The 23,747-nt window shown below is 42.8% G+C and overlaps 1 long non-coding RNA gene across 1 annotated transcript in view; it reads right to left on the reverse strand.

Moving 5' to 3' along the window:
- Positions 1 to 2,621: 2,621 nt before the first annotated feature.
- The window catches only part of LOC122543071, a 109,048-nt gene continuing 87,922 nt past the window's right edge, over positions 2,622 to 23,747 (reverse strand). Inside the window, exons 2-3 of the long non-coding RNA XR_006309913.1 lie at positions 3,934 to 4,112; positions 2,622 to 2,759 (exon numbers count right to left, since the gene is read on the reverse strand). This is a non-coding gene — a long non-coding RNA (uncharacterized LOC122543071). The remainder of the gene's footprint in view (positions 2,760 to 3,933; positions 4,113 to 23,747) is intronic.

Consider the following 23,747-nt stretch of genomic DNA (forward strand, 5'->3'; position numbering starts at 1 on the left):
AAGGCTTGAGCCATGTGCAAGAGATGGGACTGCAAAGAACTTCTGGGTCAGCACAGACAGAATGGGCCAAATGACACCTTCCGTATTGTATAATTTATATGGTTCAATCTTTCTCTAAGGACAAGAACCAATCAACTCGAAGCGTCGATTCTCCTGCTCTTCGGATGCTGCCTGACCGGCTGTGCTTTTCCAGCACCACCCTCTCAACTCTGATCTCCAGCATCTGTCGTCCTCACTTTCTTCCAGTAACCAATTCTGTACACAGATGCCACAAGAGGTCCCAACAATGCCATAGCTAAATGAAGAGTAACTCTTGCACTCAATTCCTCTCACAATAAACCAGCATATTCGATCATCCTGCCTGAGGAGGAAGCTGCTTAACCCAAGTGTGGGAAGCTAGGGAAGTGATTGCTGGGCCCCTTGCTGAGATATTTGTCTCATTGATAATCACAGGTGAGGTGCCAGAAGACTGGAGGTTGGCTAATGTGGTGCCACTGTTTAAGAAGAGTGGTAAGGACAAGCCAGGGAACTATAGACCAGTGAGCCTGACGTCAGTGGTGGACAAGTTGTTGGAGGGAATCCTGAGGAATAGGATGTACATGTATTTGGAAAGGCAAGGACTGATTAGGGATAGTCAACATGGCTTTGTCCGTGGGAAATCATGTCTCACAAACTTGATTGAGTTTTTTGAAGAAGTAACAAAGAGGATTGATGAGGGCAAAGCAGTAGATGTGATCTATATGGACTTCAGTAAGGCATTTAACAAGGTTGCCATGGGAGACTGATTAGCAAGGTTAGATCTCATGGAATACAGGGAGAACTAGCCATTTGGATACAGAACTGGCTCAAAGGTAGAAGAGAGAGGGTGGTGGTGGAGAGTTGCTTTTCAGACTGGAGGCCTGTGACCAGTGGAGTGCCACAAGGATCGGTGCTGGGCCCTCTACTTTTCGTCATTGAAAGAAAGATTTGGATGTGAACATAGGAGGTATAGTTAGTAAGTTTGCAGATGACACCAAAATTGGAGGTGAAATGGACAGTGAAGAAGGTTACCTCAGATTACAATGGGATTTTATTTAGATGGGCCAATGGGCTGAGAAGTGGCAGATGGAGTTTAATTTCGATAAATGTGAGGTGTTGTATTTAGGGAAAGCAAATCTTAGCAGGACTCATACACTTAATGGTAAGGTCCTAGGGAATTTGCTGAACAAAGAGACCTTGGAGTGCAGGTCCATAGCTCCTTGAAAGTGGAGTCACAGGTAGATAGGATAGTGAAGAAGGCGTTTGGAATGCTTTCCTTTATTGGTCAGAGTATTGAGTACAGGAGTTGGGAGGTCATGTTGCGGCTGTACAGGACATTGGTTAGGCCACTGTTGGAATGTTGCGTGCAATTCTGGTCTCCTTCCTATTGGAAGTTTGTTGTGAAACTTGCAAGAGTTCAGAAAAGATTTGCAAGGATGTTGCCAGGGTTGGAGGATTTTAGCTATCGGAAGAGGCTGAACAGGCTGGGGCTGTTTTCCCTGGAGCATTGGAGGTTGAGAGGTGACCTTATAGAGGTTTACAAAATCATGAAAATCTATGATCCATTGAATAGACCTTCCTCCAGAACAATCGCAGAACACAATCATGAAGTGGAAATCCCATCTGATTGAACTTGATATTTGAGCAATGGAAGGAATCTGGACTAACACATTAGTTCACTCACTACCTGATAAAGAAACAGTTCTCCAAAAGCATGTACTTTCAAATAAACCTTTTGGACTATAACCTGATGTCATGTGATTTTTAATTTTGTCCACCCCAGTCCAACACCAGCACCTCCACATCATCAACAGTTCTGTGTAGACTTCAATTTCAGAATTGGGAGGGTGTACCATCTACTTGGCAATGTTCAAGGGACGACGTAAAACAAAATTTTTGTTGGAATCAGGTGAAGAAGCCCCTTGAATCAATCACATCAAACCCACCCTTTTTCCATTATATGATTCATAAACGAGTCCACTACTCTGATCTCAATACTACTTTCCACCCAATGTTCATCACTGATATTCAAACTATTATTGTTATCCTGAAATAGCTCAATTTAATGAACAAACAATTAGAAAGAAGGAGACACAGCTGTTGGCGTGATGCATGTTCCTCAGAACATGAAACAGATAATGATTTACAAGTTGTCATACTCAAACTGAAAGGAGGAAGTTCTTTTCAAATAACATTGAGCAGACTAAGTGCAATCAGAACTAATTTTCTGTCAAGAAATCTAGAGATGTTTTTCAATGGAAATATGCAGTTTGGGATATTAAATCTAGGTCTACAATCAAAGCTCTGCTTGACATCTGGCACTCAGATATGCTGGAGTAAAACTTGTTTGGCAGACTGTTTATGTTCTGTCCTGATTATTTCCCATCAAATACAACAAAGAAAACTGTAAAAGCATAAGTTGTAGGTGTTTGCAGAAAATTTTCCATTCATTCCTCTGGCTTCAATTCAGGCATCAACTCCAAAAAAACGGAAGAACATCAGTAGAAAGAACAAGTTATACATTTAAATCTGAACAGCAATGTGACGAGAGTACACTACAGATTTGACAAATGGAAAGTTTGGATCAAAGTCCCTACCTTGTCTTTGGGCGAATTGAAATGAAGGTGATGATGGGGACCATCATGTTGAGGAGAGATGCAGCTCAAGGGTTGCATGCTGAATATGTCCATTATATGTCCATGAATTGGCGTTTGCAAAGAGATGGTCCTCACAGTCAATAACTGTAAATGCATAAAAAATAACAGGAAGTAACTAAAGCAGCTTTACCAAGTGAAAGACAGCATTATCATCAATTTCTGGGATGCAGATAAAGGAGGACCAACGTTTTCTCATGTAAGAAACACAGAGCTTTTTGAATTGAATACAGCTTATCTTTAACTTGAAACATGGTGTTGTATATTTACCTTGCTTTAAGGACTCTGTGTGCTATGCATGCTCAGTGTTGCAACTCTGCCTGACAATTAGTCTGCTGTTGGTTTACAAGCTGCATCTACAAGCAGACACACGCACTTTGTCAGGAAGAACAGAGGAGATGAATATTATTTAAATTGAGAAATCTGCAGAAAGCTGCAGTGCAGAAGAATTTGGGAATCTTCATACATACCTCATGAGTTTACCCTAGTGCTGAGGTAATTGGGAAGGAAAATGGAATGTTGGCCTCACTTTTAAGGAATGAAGTCTAAAAATATGGAGGTCTTACAGGAATGACAGAAGGCATTAGTCAGACCACAGCGAGAATACTGTTAACAATTCTGAGCCTCCCGTTTAAGCAAAGATCATTGTGAAGGGTCACTGGACCCGAAACATCAACTCTGATTTCTCTCCACAGATGCCGCCAGACCTGAGCTTTTCCAGCGATTTTTGTCTCTGTTTTGACTAGCATTGCAGTCACTCAAGAAAATGTTCAAGAGGTTGATACCAGATATGGAGGGATATACTTAAGAGGACAGGATGTGTAGCTATTGCTTCCAAATCAGAGTTCAGAAGAATGAGAGGTGATCTTCTTGAAACATGAAAAATTCTTTGGGGGCTTGACAGGGGAGGTATGGAGAGATTGTTTCCCCTTGTGGGAAGCTGGAGGACCCGATGTATAACCTCAGAGTAAGGGGTCACCCATTTAGCAATGAGATAAGGAGGAATCTTTTTTCTCTCACATCTACTGCTTCCCAATTTGCAAGAATCAGCTATCGGTGGATAAACCCACTTCAACGTTGAGTTTGGGCCTGCTCAACTCCAAACTATGCTGCTATTACCTCCAAACCCAACTAGATCAAGGCTCAAAGAAAAGGAAAACAAAAATTTGATGTGTTGCAGGTTGGCTTCTATAAGCTTGCAGCTGCCTGTATCCTAACTCACACCAAGGGTTGAATTCAATCCAGATAATAGGGGTCTCACCTGCTGAATGGAGAGCACCATGTAGACCATTGCAGCAATGGGCTGCTTGAAGGCTGTTTTTTATGACCTCCCTCAGAAACACTGTTCTGGAACGGTTCAACCCAGGCTCACACGAATCTTTATGGGAGTTACTGAACAAGATCATGTTTCAGCTCCGATTTGGAGATACCGGTGTTGGACTGAAATATACAAAGTTAAAAATCACACAACACTTCCAGAATTACATTTTACTTTGCTCAAAAACTGCATGAATCCATGTAAGATTCTGTAAATCCATTATTTAGATTAGAATCAGTCTGACCATTGTGGCACAGATACTCTCACTTTCAATGCACTATCTGGGCCAACATGACACAGATTGTTAAAGTTCACTTGTGAATGTAACTTTTAAAAAAACGTTTTACGATTTACATATGAAAGAACTGAAACCAATATGGTCATTCTAAAAGATGAGAGACGTAACAAACAATCCAGATTTTTTTCAATATATAATTTCAGTTACATCACACTGTAAACTTTTGCTATAAATTCTGTGCCTTACAATCTTAATCTCCACAACCACCTGATGAATGAGCAGCGCTCAGAAAGCTAGTGCTTCCAAATGAACCTGTTGAACTATAACCTGGTGTTTTGTGATTTTTAACCATGTTTTAGCTCAGCATTTAGCCCTGCGATGTTCCAAAGTCACAGCTTACCTGTGCTGCCAAATGTTAACAGTAGTACACCAGAAACTTGACAAAGCAACTTCAAAACATGCAGTTGTTTTGAAGCTGTGAATAGAGTGATTCATAAGCCTGCAAACTCAAAGGATAAAAAAAAACACAAACATAGAACTCGTGAGAAAATGTCTATTTCTGGAAAAGGTCTCTGCAGTGCAACTGTTCAAGCACTAGATGGAGCTGATACAACAGGGAACCTGTCAGCCTGTTTTCCTTTTCAAGCATATTGCCATTTATGAGAAAGTGAGGACTGCAGATGCTGGGGATCAGAGCTTAAAAATGTGTTGCTGGAAAAGCGCAGCAGGTCAGGCAGCATCAAAGGATAAGGAGGGCTTATGCCCGAAACGTCGATTCTCCTTCTCCTTTGATGCTGCCTGACCTGCTGCGCTTTTCCAGCAACACATTTTTAAGCATATTGCCATTTATGGCATTTTCAGAATCATCAGGGTTATGGAATGGTTCCAGCACAGAATACAATTGTTTGCCCCTACGGGCCCTCTGCAAGGTCAATGTAACTGGCACCATTTACATGCCTTCTCCCCAGAGTCCTGCAAAATTCTCCACCTCCTGTCAAAATGGCTGTGCATTTACTTCACAACGCAAAGTCCCTCATGATTTTGAGAAGTTTCATCCACTTTTACCTTCACTTCCCACTTAAGGAGAATGCTAAGTGGGAAGCACTGGCAAGGCTCCTCTTGAAGTGACTTGAAGATATTAGGAGCCTACTATCCAGTGAGGAACAAGAGTTAACTAGAGACCAAGTTCATTCAAGATGGCAAGCTTGTTTACATTTTTACAAGGCGTGGGGCGGAATTTAATGAAATGCAAAACATTAAAATCAGTGCGGTCACTTTCAGGAAATGGTGGCCTGAAAACAATTTCCAAAAAGTAGGAAGGCCAAACTTCAGGAACTCAATTGCTTAATGAGATTGCAACAGTAACAAGGATTTTATGAATGATCATCAAACAGAACTGCACATCCTGGGGTTGATCTAAAGACAACTGCAGGCCAGCCAAAACCTGTCGAGAGTTTGATATTCTTCAACTGCTTAAGGGTCACGAATCTTGATTTTAAAAAAATGTTACTATTTTCATTTGCACAGGCTCTACAACGCTACAAGCATTTCCAGAACCTTGACATTTCTGTTCTTTGCAAACAAGGGTTAAGTTTTAGAGGTTGTCATGTCCACCAGAGGGAGTGAGACAACTTTGGCCATTTCCGTGGTTCCAAACATCCCAGCTCAGGAACCAATCTTCATAGAAAGGAATAAATCAGGGACCAGGTAACACTAATTTGGTCAGGAGACCAAGCAGCACATGATTTTTGTCTAAAACTTTGATATTAACAAGAACCCAAGTGGCCAGACACCCACCCCCAAACAAAAACTCAAAATGTGAATTCCAATATATAAGGTGATGCCAATATGCTTCATTCATAGTATAATGCAAAGTTTTATCACATTCAGTATAACAAGTGCCTCAGCTTCTCTACCAAAGACAGACTGACAAAAACCGCAATCTTTACAAATAGGTTGTTGAACATATGTCAAGGAAGGATAGCACTCAAAAATGCAGCTTCTGCTGCATATCAGTTCCTGTGCATTTAGCACAATTAAGGCAATTAATTAGCAATTGATTACGAAGTCGCTCCTCCCAGAATGCTTTTTCCAATCATAACACATGACGTTTCGTTTTTGACTCATTTTTTTTAAACTGAGTTTGTTCACAGGATATGGACAACATTGGCTGAGGTAGCAGTTGTTGCCAATCTCCAGTTGCCCCGAGAAGGTGGTAATAGTGAGCTGCCATTTTGAACCACTGCAATCCTCGTGATCCATGTAGTCACACATACCCATGAGGGAGGGCATTCCAGGATTTTGACCGAGCGACAGTGAAATAACAGATACATTTCCAAGTCAGAATGGTGAGTGGCTTGGAGCGATACTTGGAGGTGATAGTATTCCCATGTATCCACTGCCCTTGTCCTTCCAGATGTGGCACAAACTGAGCAAAGAAGTGAATCAAATAAAGAGAGAACACCCAATGTCGTGCTTTTCAAAATGTCATTATTATTTCAATGCATAGCAGCCAAGACACTATGCCACTTGACCATGAATATCTAACAATAGGAAACCGGGTCTGTTTATTTCACTCCATTCTACCTTTCAGCTAAGTTAATGTAGACTTCTCTCAATGCTTCTTTTATGGCCTCACCTCTCCCAGTATTTCAGACCAGAACCTGCCATGACTTTTTAATATGAAGACATACCTCCACTGAGCCAAGTACACCTCATGCATCTGCAAAATGAACTCCAAGTTACATTTTGTTCACTTTACAAAAAGTTAAGACACCAACTATGGAAATGCCTGTTTGTACAATTAGGAATATAGATAACAAAAGTACAAGTATTGCTGTTCAACTCTCCTTGAATTGACTTCTATAGTACTCCATAATTGCAATTTTTGATGTGATGTCTTCAGTTTTGGCAAGTCTTTATTCATTCATGAACAAATGACAGTTTAATTCTTTGGAGTCCAATTTAGATTTGGGGGAAGTAATTACGTGAAACCTTCAGCTCTCAGATTCTCAGACAGTTGAAGCCAATTGCTTTGAAGGCTTCCATTTCAGAATAAAGCATCTATTGAAGACTGAAGATTAAATTGTGATTAAAGCATTTTATTATAAATGCTGCAGTTTAATTATGCAACTCAGGATCAAAACCTTGTCTTATCAAGTTTGCCCTTGGAAAAAATCCACCAAACAGAGGCCTTCCTATTGTCTGATGTTCAATTGTTTAGTTTCAGAGAGGGTTGGAAGAGAATTTTGAGAGTTATCTCAGAACGAGCAAATTATTCTTCAGCAAGCCAAAGAACACAGTTAATGCCAAGCCTCTTTTGGCAGAGTTGAAAGGTTTGCAGCTTTCATGCATATAAACCTGTAGCTCAGAGCACAAACATTAAAATGTTCTCAGAGTTCAACTGGTCTTGCTGAAGACAAGATTCCTCAGAGACTTGTCACATGAACAGTTTGTATTTCAACATGTATTTCAATATGTTGAAATGGTATTTTAGCTCATGCACTTGCTGCAGTTTCTTTTGCAACTGTAAGGGTAAGGTCTTCAGAGTTTACCAGACCACAGGGACTCCTCTCTCATTCAGAGGAAGACAACTGGTGGCGGTTTAACCCGAGGAACACCATGCCTCAGGCGAGGGGCAAAGTTAAGAAGTAGAGACACCGAACGTAACCTGAGCCAGTGTCAGTAGCAAACCCACATCTTTAGCATTACTCTGCAAACCTCCTGCCCAGTCCCCTGAGCTAATGTGCATGTACATTGTGGATACTGTGGAACAGTGCTCGTTCTAGTTACTGAATATCATGGCCTAAATCTAAAAATAATTAAGCTTCCAGTTAACTTTTCTCAGACTACACGATCATAAAATGGAGCAACTTTCTATTGAATTATACTGTCAAAGTTGTTACCAAATTATTTTGTCATGTGATAAAACCTAATCCAATAATTGCCATAATTTCAGTGACTATAATAAGCTACTGTTAGAAATACTGTAGTCCTGAGCAGTTCCCACAACTTCTTCATTTTTCCAATGTCTGTCAAAACAATAGCTTGCTATTTAAATGTAATTTTTTTTTGCTGAGAGTCAGGGGTATGGCAAGCTAACTGTCTTGGGTGCAAGATCAGGTAAAGGTTTTCCCTGCTCACTATGAAGTAACAGACATAGTTGTCCCCAAAGACAGAGTAGCATGATCAAAGACCAAAGAACTAACTGATAACTAATATCAGGCAAGTGGCTGAAACTCCTCCAAGAGTTGCCCACTTCACCCTTTTAGCTAAACTATCCAATACAACTACCACCAACAGTCATTGACACAAACAGCATGGAAGCATTCCTCACAAAGATGTGAAGCAATAGTCTGATGTTAGAGGAAGGGTGGAGTGGGAGGAGGCCCACTTGTGCATCAATGCTGGCATAAATCTCATGCACTATATACATTGGTTCTCAATATTTCAACCTTGTAACCCCACTTGTTAAGGGAAAACATTACACTAGACTAGTCAGATCGCGAACAAGAACCTGGCTGAAAAGGTTTCGGTTTTGTTACCGAAATGAAGTTTCAAAACAAAACACCGTACTGCAGTCTTCGTTTCAACAATAATACAAGTCAAACGTTTATGAACAAAAATGTCGGTAAGGAAAAAAAAAATCATTCTATTCTCTTGTAACATAGATGCAAAGGTTTTTAAACACACTGGAGAAATAATTCACATAATCTTACCAGATCGAACTAAAACAACAGCTGGGTACTAGAATCAGTCCATCACAGTAGAGCTTACAAACATTGATGCAGTTTGAAGAACATCTCGCGCTGTATCTCTGAAAAGACACAGCCCAGCTCATTTTCAAGGGAAAAACTTTGGTAGGCTGGAAATAATTTTGACTCATCTGCTGGAACCACAGATAATTCCCTCGCGTCATAATTAGGCACCCAATTCAGCTTCAATCCCAGACACTCCATTTCTTTAAACTCCATTTAAACTCCATTTCTTTTTGTTAAAACTTCACTTCTTTTCCAGTGACTATATCCCAATACTCTAGTCTGAGTCAAAAAATAACATTTTCTCCTCAAATAATTTCATTCCTTTAAACTCTTATTCTTTGGAGCTCTGTTGAGCAGGTTACTGCACTTAAATATGGCACAGAAATTCAGAGCTTGATATATGCTTCTCTCTCAAACAACTTCCGAGCACAGACTCAAATTATTAGAAGTTGGAATATGAAAAGTTCTTCCCCAAGCCCTCTGGGTATGTCTCTAAGAATTCTGGATAACTTCCTCTTCATTAGAATTACAAGATTGTGTTTTATAAAAACAAATTGTTGACTCCAAAAAAAAAGACAAACTGAAATGTTGAACTTGAAACTCCAAGAATCCAATTATATCATGATTTAATATCCTGCAACTAATTTATCAGGTGAAATACTTACAAGATGCTTTGACATGTTGGTGTGTGCTAATATTGATTAGTATTTTATCAAATAGCTTTACTGATTTTTCTTATTTCTTCACAGAATGTGGGAGACACTCCAACGTGAATGCTGAACGTCCATGTGCTGCACAAAGATCTACAAAGCTGTTTGGGAGCAGGTTTCAGGATTTTGACCCAGTGATAATGAAGGGGACAGCGATATATTTCCAAGTGTGGAGATTGGAGGGTATCTTATAGGTGGTGGTGCTCTCATGTATCAGCTGCCTTCGTTCTTCTAGATAGCAGTCATGTGTTTGGAAGGTGCTATTGAAGGAGTCTCAGTAAATTTCTGCAGTCCATCTTTTAGATGCTAAGTACTGCTGCTACTGTGCATTATTGGTGGATATAGTACGAGGAGAAAGTGAGGACTGCAGATGCTGGAGATCAGAGCTGAAAATGTGTTGCTGAAAAAGCGCAACAGGTCAGGCAGCATCCAAAGAACAGGAGAATCGACGTTTCGGGCATAAGCCCTTCTTCAGGAATGAGGAAAGTGTGTCCAGCAGGTAGGGAGGAGGGACTTGGGGGAGTGGCGTTGGAAATGCGATAGGTGGAAGGAGGTCAAGGTGAGGGTGATAGGCCGGAGTAGGTCCTTGGTGGAGTGGGAGGGGGAGTTGAAGTGTTGAGCCACGGGGTGGTTGGGTTGGTTGGTCCGGGTGTCCCAGAGGTGTTCTCTGAACCGTTCCGCAAGTAGGCGGCCTGTCTCCCCAATATAGAGGAGGCCACATCAGGTGCAGCGGATGCAATAGATGATGTGTATGGAGGTGCAGGTGAATTTCTGGCGGATATGGAAGGATCCCTTGGGACCTTGGAGGGAAGTCATACAAGTCAGGTGTGCTGCTTTGTCATGGATATTGTCAAGTTTCTGGAGTATTGTTGGAACTGCACTCATCCAAGCATATGGGAAGTATTCCGTCGCACTCCTGACTTGTGCCTACTCAATGGTGGACAGGTTTTGGGGAGTCAAGAGGTGAGTTACTTGCTGCAGTTTTCGCATCCTCTGGCCCACTCTAACCTCATTCATTTCAGTTTCTGATCTAAGATAACCCCAAGGATGTTGGCAGTGGGGGATTCAGAGATGGTAACACTGTTGAATGTCAAGGGGTGGCTGTTAGATTGTCTCTTGTTGGATATGATTGTTGCTGATCATTGGCATGGTGGAAATGTTACAAACCACTAATTAGTCCAAGCCTGGATATTGTCCCAGATCTTGACATGTTTGAACATGGACTGAACAAACTCAAACCATTAGGAACTTATATTTTGCTTTTTCTCTGACTATGACTTTTTCTTGTCACATACCTCATGAAATACTCTGAAGGAAAACATGAGGAGCTTTGCTGCCCAGAATGTCCTCTTGCAGCTGTTCAGGCCATAAGGCCACAAGTCATAGGAGCAGCAGTTAGGCCATTCAGCCCATCGAGTATGCTCAGCCATTCAATAGTAGTTGATAAGTTTCACAACCCCCTTCTCCCAGTTTTTCACTGTAACCCTTGATCCCCTTTATACTCAAGAACCTATCCATCTCAGTCTTAAATATACTCAATGGCCTGGCCCCCACAGCCTTCTGAATTCCATAGATTCACCACTCTCTGGCTGAAGAAGTTTCTCCTTATCTCTGTTCTAAAAGGTCTTCACTTTTATCGAAGCCTATGCCATCGGGTCCCAGTCTCTCCTACCAGCGGAAAAATCTTCTCAACATCCACTCTGTCCAGGCCATTCAGTCTTCTGAATAATCTCCCATCATCCTTCTAAACTCCATTGAATGTAAACCCAGAGTCCTCAAACATTCCTCATATGTTAAGCTTTTCATTGCTGGAACCATTCTCATGAATCTCCTCTGAACATGCTCCAGGGTCAGTACATTCTTCCTGAGATATGGGGCCCAAAACTGCACACAATACTCCAAATGGGATTTTACCAGAGCCTGTGAATTTGCCTGTGCCTCTGGATTCATCACCCAGCAACTTGACCAAACCACCACCTCGAACATGGGGGGAATGTACGAACTCCACAGTGACATTCACCCAAGGCTGGAATTGAACTCAGGTCCCAAACCAACCACCCCAATCTCGTTCAGAGGGCAGCCTGATGGTTAACAGTTGACGAAGGCCATTCACTCCATCATGAGTCCCAGCTGGGACAGCAGCCAAACAAATGACCTGAGTAACCCTGAGTGGCAGGGAAATGTAAAGAGCCTGATTCCCAGACTGTGACCACTATCCAATTAACAATGGGAAAAAAAGCCCAGGTAATCGGGTTCAGGAATCAGTTTGAACCGAGAGAAAAAAAACTCAGCACACCTAGAACTGATGTGCTTGAAGTTAAAAACTGGACCCACGGTTTCTACAAACGATGTTCATTCGGCAAGCAATAAAGTTTGCGAGACTGCAGAAGCAGTAATAGATAGTTATGGGAGAATATAAACAAACCTCAGATTGTGAGGAGCGATGGTACACAGATGGCTTTTACCTGGAGCTAATTCAAGTTCATCAGTGTTTCCATCATAACTGTGCAATGATGCCATCAATTGGCTGAATCAAAGGTTACACCTCAAGCTGACTGAACGTAAACGAGAAAGGGATTTTTTTTTAAGAAGACAACACAGAAAATAACGTGTCGCATTCAAAAAGGTAGCTCTCTCCATTGGAACCATTGCAGGGCCAAGATGGAGTGAAGGCTTGACAGGGGTGTGTGTAAAAACTGGGAACAGGAATCAGCAGTTCAACCATTCAAACCTGCTCTGCTATCTCACACAATCATAACTGGAAATAACAACGCAAGTAAGGGTGAGCTGGTTAATAGTACTGTGGCATTCTTCATCCTCATCAATTTTCCTCCCAGAGTGAGCCAATAGATAAGGCAATTTGTCTGCCTTTAGTCCCGTTTATTTATCAAATGCTTTGTCCCTAGTCATTAAAGACAGTTACATGATCTTTCCTCCCATTTGCACCTTGCTTTCCCAAAGCGCTTGCTGTGTGTTTTCATTTTCCTTGCCAATTTACAATCATAACCAATTTTCTCCCATATTAATTGCTTCATAGTCTTCCAGTGCTGAATTGTTAAACATTGCTCACCCTTTGGTCTATCACCATTTTCAGTCCTTTCTGATGCCTTATGTTTTGATTGGATACTCTCCTTTACAAATTTTGTTCACCACAACAGTTTATCCTCCGTGAGGCTTATTGTTAACCACAGCAACTTTTTGTTCAGCTTCAATACTTGCCTAATGACCCCTTCCCCTTGGTCTATTTTCCCATTCTGCTCTCAATGTCTCTTTCTTCTTATCTCTGTAATTGCCCAGTTGACTGAATAACATTGGTTTGAGACCCAGGTTGAGCTCCCTCAGACTGAATTTGAAATTGGACCACATTGTGATCAATACCTCCTCAAACACAAGAAATCAGAACAGCAATAGACCAGTCAACCCTTCAAGCCTGCCCCTCCGTAGCTGAGCAAGTATGACTTCGGTTCAACTACTCTTCTGAAAGCTGGCACCTCTGACGGTGCAGCAGTTCCTCAGTGGTGTCAGACCAGCCTGTATTTCCATGCTTAAACAAACAGGGAGTGATTTTGAACCCACAACTCAGTGTTATCCATTGAAGCACAACTTACACATGTTATCAAGCATGTTATGAAATGATCGATGTTTGAGCTGGTCTTTAGCACCTTACAAAGGTCCACACCTGAGCCAGCTCCCTGTTCATCAAGGAAAATGATGTAAATAGGGATTATTAAAAAATGGGTCCTGCCCTCACCTTGACAGTCAAGCTGTCAACAAAAGGACAATGCCTGAGTCTCAGGTGGCATTGACTCATTATATACAAAGTTATGAAAATTTAATATTCCTCCAATGTTTATTTTTAAATCAACCTCTTCACCGATGTTATCATGCACCTTTAAAGCAGGTGGGAGTTGAACCCAGATCTGGCCTAGAGATAAGGAAACTACCACTGCATCACAAGAGCCAGGGATGGCTCACTGAACCCCGACAGGTCTCCATCTGGGTTCATGGTTAGGACCTGGAAATCTGACTGACTCACATGCAAATTACGTTGCAAAATATAAAGGGAGTCAGGACTTCACAGTGCTGAATACGTATGAATGAATCTTATCTCCTCTCTTATCCCATTCAACCTTGAATGGCGCTCTCTGGTTCACAGATTCCTACATTTTAAACAGTTGTGCAAACCATCAATGACAATGAGCCCTTACTAAGATGCAGTTGAAATGTTTTTGTTGACCTATCACTACTCTCCGACTGCTTTCAAAGCTGTTGTGCTTTCAAGAGCTGTGTTTTTCTCTTTTAAACAGGACATCTAACAAACTTAGATTCAGTGTCTAATTGAAGGCTATTTGCAGTAAAACGTGTATCCCTGAAAGTGCACTGCTTTCATGTGTATTGGCTGCAGAGACATTGTCGGATGGGTTTTATTTTAGCTTACGTTGTAACAAGATCGTTTGGACCATGAGCTTTGATGACTCAACATAATTTTATCTGTCTGTGGAAAGTGTACATTGTGAGCTGTGCATTGAATTAGGACAAGTGCTGAAAGTCAATTCAGACAGACCTGCAAGGAAGGCAGCTCCCTTGGTTGGGAGCAAGAGGCAGAAATTACGATGGTACAAAAACGCATTAAGCCTGACAAAATGCACAGCCGTGCTATGTTTCAACATGAAGGATGTGTTCTGACGCTGAACTCTAGCTCTGTTCACCATAACTCCAAGTTCTGCGGATGATCAGTGGCTTAAGTACAAAGTCAGGTTTGCAGACGATCCTGTGACTCTGTTTATAAGACAGTCTGGGATAAAGGGAAGAGTGGTGTCCCTGCTATTTCATGCAATTCAACAGACAACTACAAAATGTGCACTGGGTGATCAACCCAAAGAAACAAAAATGAACAAGAGAAGGGAAAAAATTGGACTAAAAATTCTCTGCCCCATCCTGACTCAATATCCCCCCTTATGACATGCCTTATATTTGCCTCGAGGATTTTTTTTGGGCACCTCTCCAATTAACTCCACATGGTTCAGTGTCAAATTTTGTTCACTCGTACTCCTGTCAGGCACACTGATGCATTTCACCACGTACAAGTCACCAGGAAGATTCAAGCTGCTTTCACTGAGACAACATAAAACTGAGTTTCGCATTCTCAGCTGGCAGTGTCAGATTGGCTGAGTGTAAGCACCTTTGTGTTTCAGCCAACATTGTTTGAAACCTGAAGAGGATAAAAGCATATGAGAGTGGCTAAGAGGGCCAGGTTGAAGGTTGAAATGTTAGTGAGAGGAGGTGGTTTGCTAAGTGAGAACAAAGGCCACCTCCTGATTAAAACGTTAAACCCAGTGCCCCTTTGTCCTGTTATTTATGGAGGCTTGTCAATGATGGTTCAGTGGTTCGCACTGCTGCCTCACAGCGCCAGGGACTTGGGTTTGGTTCCAGCCTCAGGCAACTGTCTGTCTAAACTTCGCATATTCTCCCAGTGTCTGCCTGGGTTTCTTCCCAGTCCAAAGATGTGCCAGTTAGGTGGATCGGCCATGGGAAATTGGCCATAGTGTCCTGGAATGTGTAGGCTAAGTGGCTGAGCCATGGGAAATGCAGGGTTACAGGGAGAGGGTAGAGGAGTGGGACACTCTTCAAAGGGTCAGTGTTGCTCGATGGGCTGAATGACCTGCTTCTATGTGGTAGGGAATTTATGATTTTATGAAAATAAGCAAGTGCTCCCTTGTGATAAGCTAACATTGCTTTCACTGCCTCAAACCATCAGTCAATTGTCCCACCGCTGCGAGTGAGTGAAAACATGCCCAGTGTAAAATGATTGAAGGCCCCAATCCAAGCAACAAAATCACAGAATTACTGTGGCACGCAATGGGGCTATTCAACCCATCGTGTCAGCATCACTGAATTCCAAACCAAGCCATCGTACATGAGACAGTGAGAAAGCCTCTTACAACGCTCAGTGCATTGCTGAATAAGTGATGCATTTGTTATCAAACATTTTCCTGCAGCTTTCCCACTTCAGTGGATAAGCCACATGGTGAGGAGCGATTAAAGGAAGGTGTGGAGACAATGAGCTGAGAACATTGTGCTGCAAATATTGCTGAGTGCACTTTCTTGCTCCTAAAACAGGGATCTCATTTCTGTTGGACAGGGAGATTCCAACAAGATGAACTGGCGCAAAGGGTTCTGGAGTAAATTTTGATCCATCTCACAGCCCTTCATCCTGACATTTCATTGGCTTTTGTCCCATGTTTTGTTATTTTTTTTATTTGCATTCTGTGAGAACTTACTATTTTGATCAATATGGGGGTGGTGTGTCACAGTATGGGGGGGGGGGGGGGGGGGTGCGGAGTTGAGTGCACGATCCACTGTATTCCAACATCAGACAGACGCCTCAGGCTTTACTCAGTCCTGGGTGAACTGGCTGCTTGCCAAGAAATAGGAAACCTCTGGTTAGAGATGCCTGAGAGAATTCCACCATTGACTGTGAACAATTAGCATCAACATGGGACAGGAAACCCAAGGACTATTCACAGCAGAGTATTAACCACTTAGGTTAAAAGTCCACAATGGTGATGTGGGATGTGAAAACAGCCCTATTAATTCCTCGGCATGAGATACAGGGCACACTGCAATCTATATTGTAATCAAATGAGTGAATCTTAGCAGGTTTTATTGAGCATAACTGCAGACAAGACAAGAAAGGGCTTACCTTTGAAGCCATTAGGGATTTTCATCTGTATGGACAAATCAGATAGACAAGGCTAACATGGAAGATGCATTTAGAGCATATTTCAGAAATTCTTTCTTCGAGCAGTACATTGCACAGCATTCATGGGAACAGGATATTTTAGAGCTAGTGATGTATGAGGAGGTAGGATTAACCAGAGACTTCTCAGTTAAGAATCCTACTGAAAGCATTTAAAGAGGAAATATACTCTTTTGAAATATCAAGGAATTCAGGGTGATGGCACAAAAGAGGAGTTGAGGCCTGAGTGAAGATGATCTCATGATATGAATTCAATCAGGGTCAGAGGAGTTGTGCCCAATATGCCAGTGAGGTTGCATGACTCAAAGACAGCTTACCTGTTCACTGTCACTTGCAGGAGTCTGCCAGTCTCAAAGGGGTTGCCTAATCTCCTGAATTCCTGTAGGGGCTATACTTTGAAAATATTTTACAGGTGTAAAACATTCTTGGGTATCTTGAGGTCATGAAATGTGCTATAAAAATGCAGGTGTACCTTAAATAAGATAGAAGATTCGTTCATAATGATTGCAAGTTATACAGCTGGTAACACCGGTCAAAGCAACAACAAAAGCTCCCTCCCTTACAGGGTAAAGCATGTTTAGCTTGTGGAGTCAAGACTTCAAAAATCTTACTTCACATACCTCCCTCGTCAAGCCAGTGCTAATTTCAGTTTTGTAGATTATTCAGTGTTTACACAGACAACACGAATCAATAAAGACAATCAATGTGGAACTGAGGAGAATAGGTTAAGTGCTGCATTATCCAATGTTTGTAATTTCAGTCAAACTGGTGCACACCAATATGCACAATAGCTCAGAAGTGATTAAGGCCAATAAATGCAACTCACGCTATTTGGGAAATGAATTATCACTGCAGAAGCAACTGCTGAAAATCTCAAGTGAAGATCAAGTGAAAAACAGAAATGATTCCAAGAAACTTGAGCACCCAACTGGATGCTCCCAGTGCAGGGCTGAGGGAGTGCTATACTTTCCAAAGTATCATTTTCTCATCAAGTCATCAAACAAAGACTCTGCCTCTGGGTTCACATGAAAGATTTTGTTCTACTAATTTTAATCAACAGGTGGAATCTTCTCCCTCGTGTCCTAGTCAATATCCAGGCCCAATCCATTCTACTGAAACAAGTTATCTAGTCATTATCTCACTGAGGTTTTGGGGATCATGCTGTGTAGAAATTAGATTAGATACCCTACAGTGTGGAAACAGGCCCCTCCTTCCAACAAGTCCACAACGACCCTCCAAAGAATAACCCACCAGAACCATTCCCCTCCCCTACATTTACCCCTGCCTAATGCATCTCACACTATGGGGCAATTTAGCATGGCCAATTCACCTAACCTACACATCTTTAGATTGTGGGAGGAAACCCATACAGACAGGGGAGAATGTGCAAACTCCACACCAACAGTCACCTGAGGCAGGAATCGAACCCAGATCCCTGGTGCTGAGAGGCAGCAGTGCGAACCACTAAGCCACCAGGCCACCCCAAGTCAGCTGCACGTTTCCCTCCATCACAACAACAACGGTACACTTGAAAAAGTATCATTAAACGAACTTGAAAGGGTTCAGAAAAGATTTACAAGGATGTTGCCAGGGTTGGAGGATTTGAGCGAGAGGGAGAGGCTGAATAGGATGGGGCTGTTTTCCTTGGAGCGTCGGAGGCTGAGGGGTGACCTTATAAAGGTTTATAAAATCATGAGGGGCATGGATAGGGTAAATAGACAAAGTGTTTTCCCTGGGGTCTGGGAATCCAGAAATAGAGGGAATAGGTTTAGAGTGGAGAGGAAAGATATAAAATTCACCTAAAGGACAACTTTTTCCACACAGAGGGTGGTGTGTATATGGAATGAGCTGCCAGAGGAAGTGACGGGTCTAGATTAGAGTGGTGCTGGAAAAGCACAGCAGGTCAGGCAGCATCTGAGGAGTAGGAAAATCGACATTACATGCAAAAGCCCTTCGTCAGGACTGGTGGAGGCTGGTACAATTGCAACATTTAAAAGGCATCTGGATAGGTTTATGAATAGGAAGGCTTTAGAGTGATATGGGCCAAGTGCTGGCAAATGGGACAAGATTAGATTGGGATATCTGGTCGGCATGGACAGGTTGGACCGAAGGGTCTGGTTCCGTGTTGAACATCTCTATGACTCTGTGGTTGTGGAGCGATGAGCCGAGTTCATTAAATGCACAATATAAATGCAAATTCTTTCTTTCATGATCACCTTGGCCTGACGTCCACAAGTTTCTTGTGGCTTCATTAGTTGAGCATCTCAACTGCCCATTACCATTCTCTTCTGCTCTGCACCATGAGAGCTTTTGTCATTAAATCTTTCCTCCCATCCACCCTATCACAAGGCTTCCCTTGTGTTCTGTCTGCTGCCTCTGCCCTTCAACTGATTCAAAACCTGGAACACATCTATCTTCCTTCAGAGCTGGACCTCAACTGTGAGAAACTGTGTTTCTCATCACAGATCACTGGCCTCCTGTTGATTTCAGCATTTTATGCTTTCATCCCGCTGCATGTTACTTGTTGATCTCAGCTGAGGTGTCAAGGAAAGCGCAACACTTTGAGTCTGACGTGGACTTAAGCAGCCTCCAGGTTTGTGGTTTGATTTATTGGTGTCACATGTACCAAGACACCATGAGAAGTGCTGTTGCGCGTGCTGTACAGGCGGATCATACAGTTCAACGTGCATTTGGGTAGCAGAACTGAGTGCAAAATACAGTGTTACAGCTGCAGAGAAGGTGCACAGAGCGAGAGAGAGGGAGAGAGAGATCAGTATTAACAGTTAAGCTCCATTTCAGCAGCAGGAGTCAAAAAGGCATGAGCCGCGGGCAGCCAGGAAGGTAAATTTGAATATTAAATACTTAGCTCATGAATCAGCACAGCGAAGGTTGAACTGGAACAGAAGTGGACACTAAGTGAACTAATATATTCACTTAATATATAATAGACCGAAACACTGCACGTGGAGTGTTTATCATTCATCCTCCTCCTGTAACTTAAAAAAATAAGACTCGGTGTGGAGGGTTGGTTAGGTATGGATTTTTTAAATCTCTTGGCAATTTAGAGCAGAGGGGATGGAAGCTTGGGCAGTAGGCAGTTTCATGCTCCTCTTGCAGGATGTAGAAGGTAAGGGTCACCACGAGTGACCCTGCTGACTTCGCCTGAGAGAATTGCACCCAACTCCAGCTCCTCACAGACCGCGTTAAGGAACTGGAGCTGGAGCTGGATGAACTTCAGATCATTTGGGAGGCTGAGGGAGTGATAGAGTGGAGTTAAAGGGAGGTAGTCAAGTTACCTAAAGTTACGAGATAAAGGTAGATGGGTGACCATCAGAAGAGGGAAAGGGAATAGGCAGTCAGTGCAGGGATCCCCTGTAGCCGTTCCCCTCAATAATAAGAATACCGCTTTGGATACTGTTGCGACGAACAACCTATCAGGGGAAAGCCACAGCACCTAGATTTCTGGCACTGAGCCTAGCTTTGTGGGTCAGAACGGAAGGGAGGAGAACAAGAGAGCTATAGTGATAGGAGATTCAATGGTTAGAGGAACAGACAGGAGATTCTGTGGTCGCAAACCAGATTCCCGGATGGTATGTTGCCTCCCAGGTGCCAGGGTAAGAGATGTCTCAGATCAGGTCTACAGGATTCCTAAGGGGGAGGGTAAGCAGCCAGATGTCATGTTACACATCAGTACTAATGACATAGTTAGGAAAAGGGATGAGGACCTGAAAAGAGAACATAGGGAGCTTGGTTGGAAGTTAAAAGGCAGGATGAGCAGAGTAGTAATCTCAGGACCAGTGCCATGGGCTAGTGAGGCTAGGAATAGAGAGAGAGTGTAGCTGAACACAGGTCTGCAGGGCCTGTGTAGGATGGATGGCTTCAGATAGTGGGATGCATTCCGGGGAAGGTGGGACCTGTGCAAGGAGGATGAGTTTCACTTGAACTGGAGGGATACCAATATCCTGGGCAGGAGATTTGCTAGAGCTCTTCAGGAAGGTTTAAACTAGTTTGACACTCATCCAAAGCTACAGATCAGAGGTTGAGACAACTGGTGAACAGGTAGATGCAGTGTGCAGAGAGTCTGTGAGGAAGGATAGACAGTTGATATGGCAAAGGTATACTCAGTGCGATGGATTGAATTGTGTCTATTTTAATGCAACAAGAGTCAGAAATAAGGGTGATGAACTTACAGCATGGATCAGTACTTGGAACTGTGATGTTCTGGCCATTACAGAGACTTTGATACCATTAGAGCAGGAACGGTTGTTGGATGTTCCCGGGCTTATATGTTTCAAAAGGACTAGGGATTCAGGTAAAAGAGGTGGGGGCTGGCATTGCCAATCAGGGGTAGTATTACAGCTACAGAAAGGGAGGTCATCGAGGAGGATTTGTCTACTGAGTCAGTATGGGTGGAAGTCAGAAACAGGAATACAGCAGTCACTTTATTGGGAGTTTTCTACAGACCGCCCAATAGCAACAGAGACGGAGGAACAGATTGGGAGGCAGATTTTGGAAAGGTGCAAAAGTAACAGGGTTGTTGTCATGGGCAACTTCAACTTCCCTAATATTGGTTAGAACCTCCTTAGTGCAAATAAATTTAGAAGGGGAAGATTTTGTCAGGCATGTCTAGGAGGAATTCCTGATTCAATATGTAGATAGGCCAACGAGAGGAGAGGCCATATTGGCAATGAACCAGGGCAGACATCAGATCTCTCAGTGGGAAAGCATTTCAGTGATAGTGATCACAACTCCCTGACTTTTACAATAGTCATGGAGAGGGATAAGAGCACACAGTATGGGAAACAATTTAATTAGGGGAGGGGGAATTACAATGCGATTAGGCATGAACTGTGGGGCATAAACTGGGAACAGATATTCTCAGGGAAATGCATGACAGAAATGCATGGGTGTTGTTTAGGGAGCACTGGCTGCAAGTGCTGGATAGGTTTGTGCCACTGAGGCAAGGAAGAGATGGTAGGGTGGAGGAACCTTGGATGATAAGAGATGTGGAACATCTCATCAAGAGGAAGGAGGAAGCTTACCTGAGGGTGAGGAAGCAAAGATCAGACAGGGCTCAGGAGGGTTACCAGATAGCCAAGAAAGAGCTGAAAAATGGACTTAGAAGAGCGAGAAGGGGCATGGAAAACTCTTGGTGGGTAGGATTAAGGAAAACCCCAAGGCATTCTACACTTATCTAAGGAACAAGAGGATGGCCAGAGTGAAGGTAAGGTTGATCAGGGATAGTGGAGGAAACCTGTGCCTGGAGTCGGAGGAGGTGGAGGGGGTCCTTAATGAACACTTTGCTTCACCACTGAGAGGGACTTTGTCATTTGTAAGGACAACGTGAGACAGGCTGATATGCTCAAACAGGTTGATGTTAAGAAGGAGGATGTGCTGAAAATTTTGAAAAAATATGAGGACAGATAAGTCCCCTCAGCCAGATAGGATATATCCAAGGTTACTGCAGGAAGCAAGGAAGAGATTGCTGCACCTTTAGCGATGATCTTTGTGTCCTCACTGTCCACTGGGGTAGTACCAGATGATGGAGAGTGACAAATATTTTTCCCTTGTTCAAGAAAGGGAATAGGGATAATCCTGGAAATTATAGACCAGTCAGTCTTATGTCGGTGGTGGGCAAATTATTGGAGAGGATTCTGAGAGACAGGATTTATGATTATCTGGAAAAGCATAGTTTGATTAGAGATAGTCAGTATGGCTTTGTGAGGGGCAGGTCATGCCTCACAAACTTTATTGAATTCTTTGAGGATATGACAAAAGACATTGATGAAGGTAAAGCAGTGGATGTGGTGTATGTGGATTTCAGCAAGGCATTTGATAAGGGTCCCCATGGTAGGCTGATTCAGAAAGTGAGTCACCATGGGATTTAGGGAAATTTGGCTGTCTGGAATACAGAATTAGCTGGCCCATAGGAGACAGAGAGTGGTAGTAGATGGAAAGTATTCAACCTGGAGCTTGGTGGCCAGTGGTGTTCCACAGGGATCTGTTCTAGGACTTCTGCTCTTTGTGATTTTTATGAATGACTTGGATGCGGAAGTGGAAGGGTGGGTTAGTAAGTTTGCCAATGATATGAAGTTTAGTGGAGTTGTGGATAGTGTGGAGGGCTGTTGTAGGTTGGCAACGGGATATTGATAGGATACAGAACTGGGCTGATCCGTGGCAGATGGAGCTCAAACTGGAAAAGTGTGAAGTGGTTCAATTTGGAAAGTCGAATTTTAATGCAGACGACAGGGGTAAAGGCAGGATTCTTGGCTGTGTGGAGGAACAGAGGGATCTTGAGGCCCATATCCATAGGACCCTCAAAGTTGCCACCCAGGTTGAGAGGGTTGTTAGGAAGGCATATGGTGTGTTGGCTTCCATTAGCAGGAGGATTGAATTTAAGAGCCGCGAGGTTATGTTGCAACTCTATAAAGTCCTGATTAGACCACACTTGGAATACTATGTTCAGTTCTGGTCACCTCATTGGAGGAAAGATATGGAAGCTTTAGAGGGGGTGCAGAGGAGATTTACCATGATGCTGCCTGGACTGGAGGGCATGTCTTATGAAGAAAGGTTAAGGGAGCAAGGGCTTTTCTCATTCGAGTAAAGAAGGATGAGAGGTGACTTGAAAGAGGTGTATGAAATGATGAGAGGCATAGATAGAGTGGATAGCCAGAGACTTTCTCCCGGGGCACAAATGGCTATCAAGAGGGGGCATAATTTCAAGGTGATTTGAGGAAGATTTAGGGGAGATGTCAGAGGTAGGTTCTTTACACAGAGAGCGGTGGGTGCATGGAATGCACTGCCAGCAGTGGTAGTAGACTCAGTAACATTAGGGGCAATTGAGCAACTCTTGGGTAGGCACATGGATGATAGTAAAATGTAGGGTATGTACATTAGTTTGATCTTAGAGTAGAATAAAATGTCAGCACAACATTGAGGGCCCAAGGGTCTATACTATACTGTACTGTTCTATGTTCTATTTCCTTTCAAAAGTCTGATAACAGTGGGGAAGAAGCTATTCTTGATTCCATTCATATGTGCCTTTAAAATTATATATCTTCTGCCCGATGGAAGAGGATGGAATAGAGTATAAAGGTGGTAAAAACAATGACTGCAGATGCTGGAAACCAGATTCTGGATTAATGGTGCTAGAAGAGCACAGCAATTCAGGCAGCATCCGAGGACAGGCAAAATCCAAGTTCAGGCAAAATCGACGTTTCGGGCAAAAGCCCTTCATCAGGAATAAAGGCAGAGAGCCTAAAGCGTGGAGAGATAAGCTAGAGGAGGGT

Source organism: Chiloscyllium plagiosum, chromosome 42 (genome assembly GCF_004010195.1).
Source record: "Chiloscyllium plagiosum isolate BGI_BamShark_2017 chromosome 42, ASM401019v2, whole genome shotgun sequence".
In the NCBI taxonomy this organism is placed as follows: Eukaryota; Metazoa; Chordata; class Chondrichthyes; order Orectolobiformes; family Hemiscylliidae; genus Chiloscyllium; species Chiloscyllium plagiosum.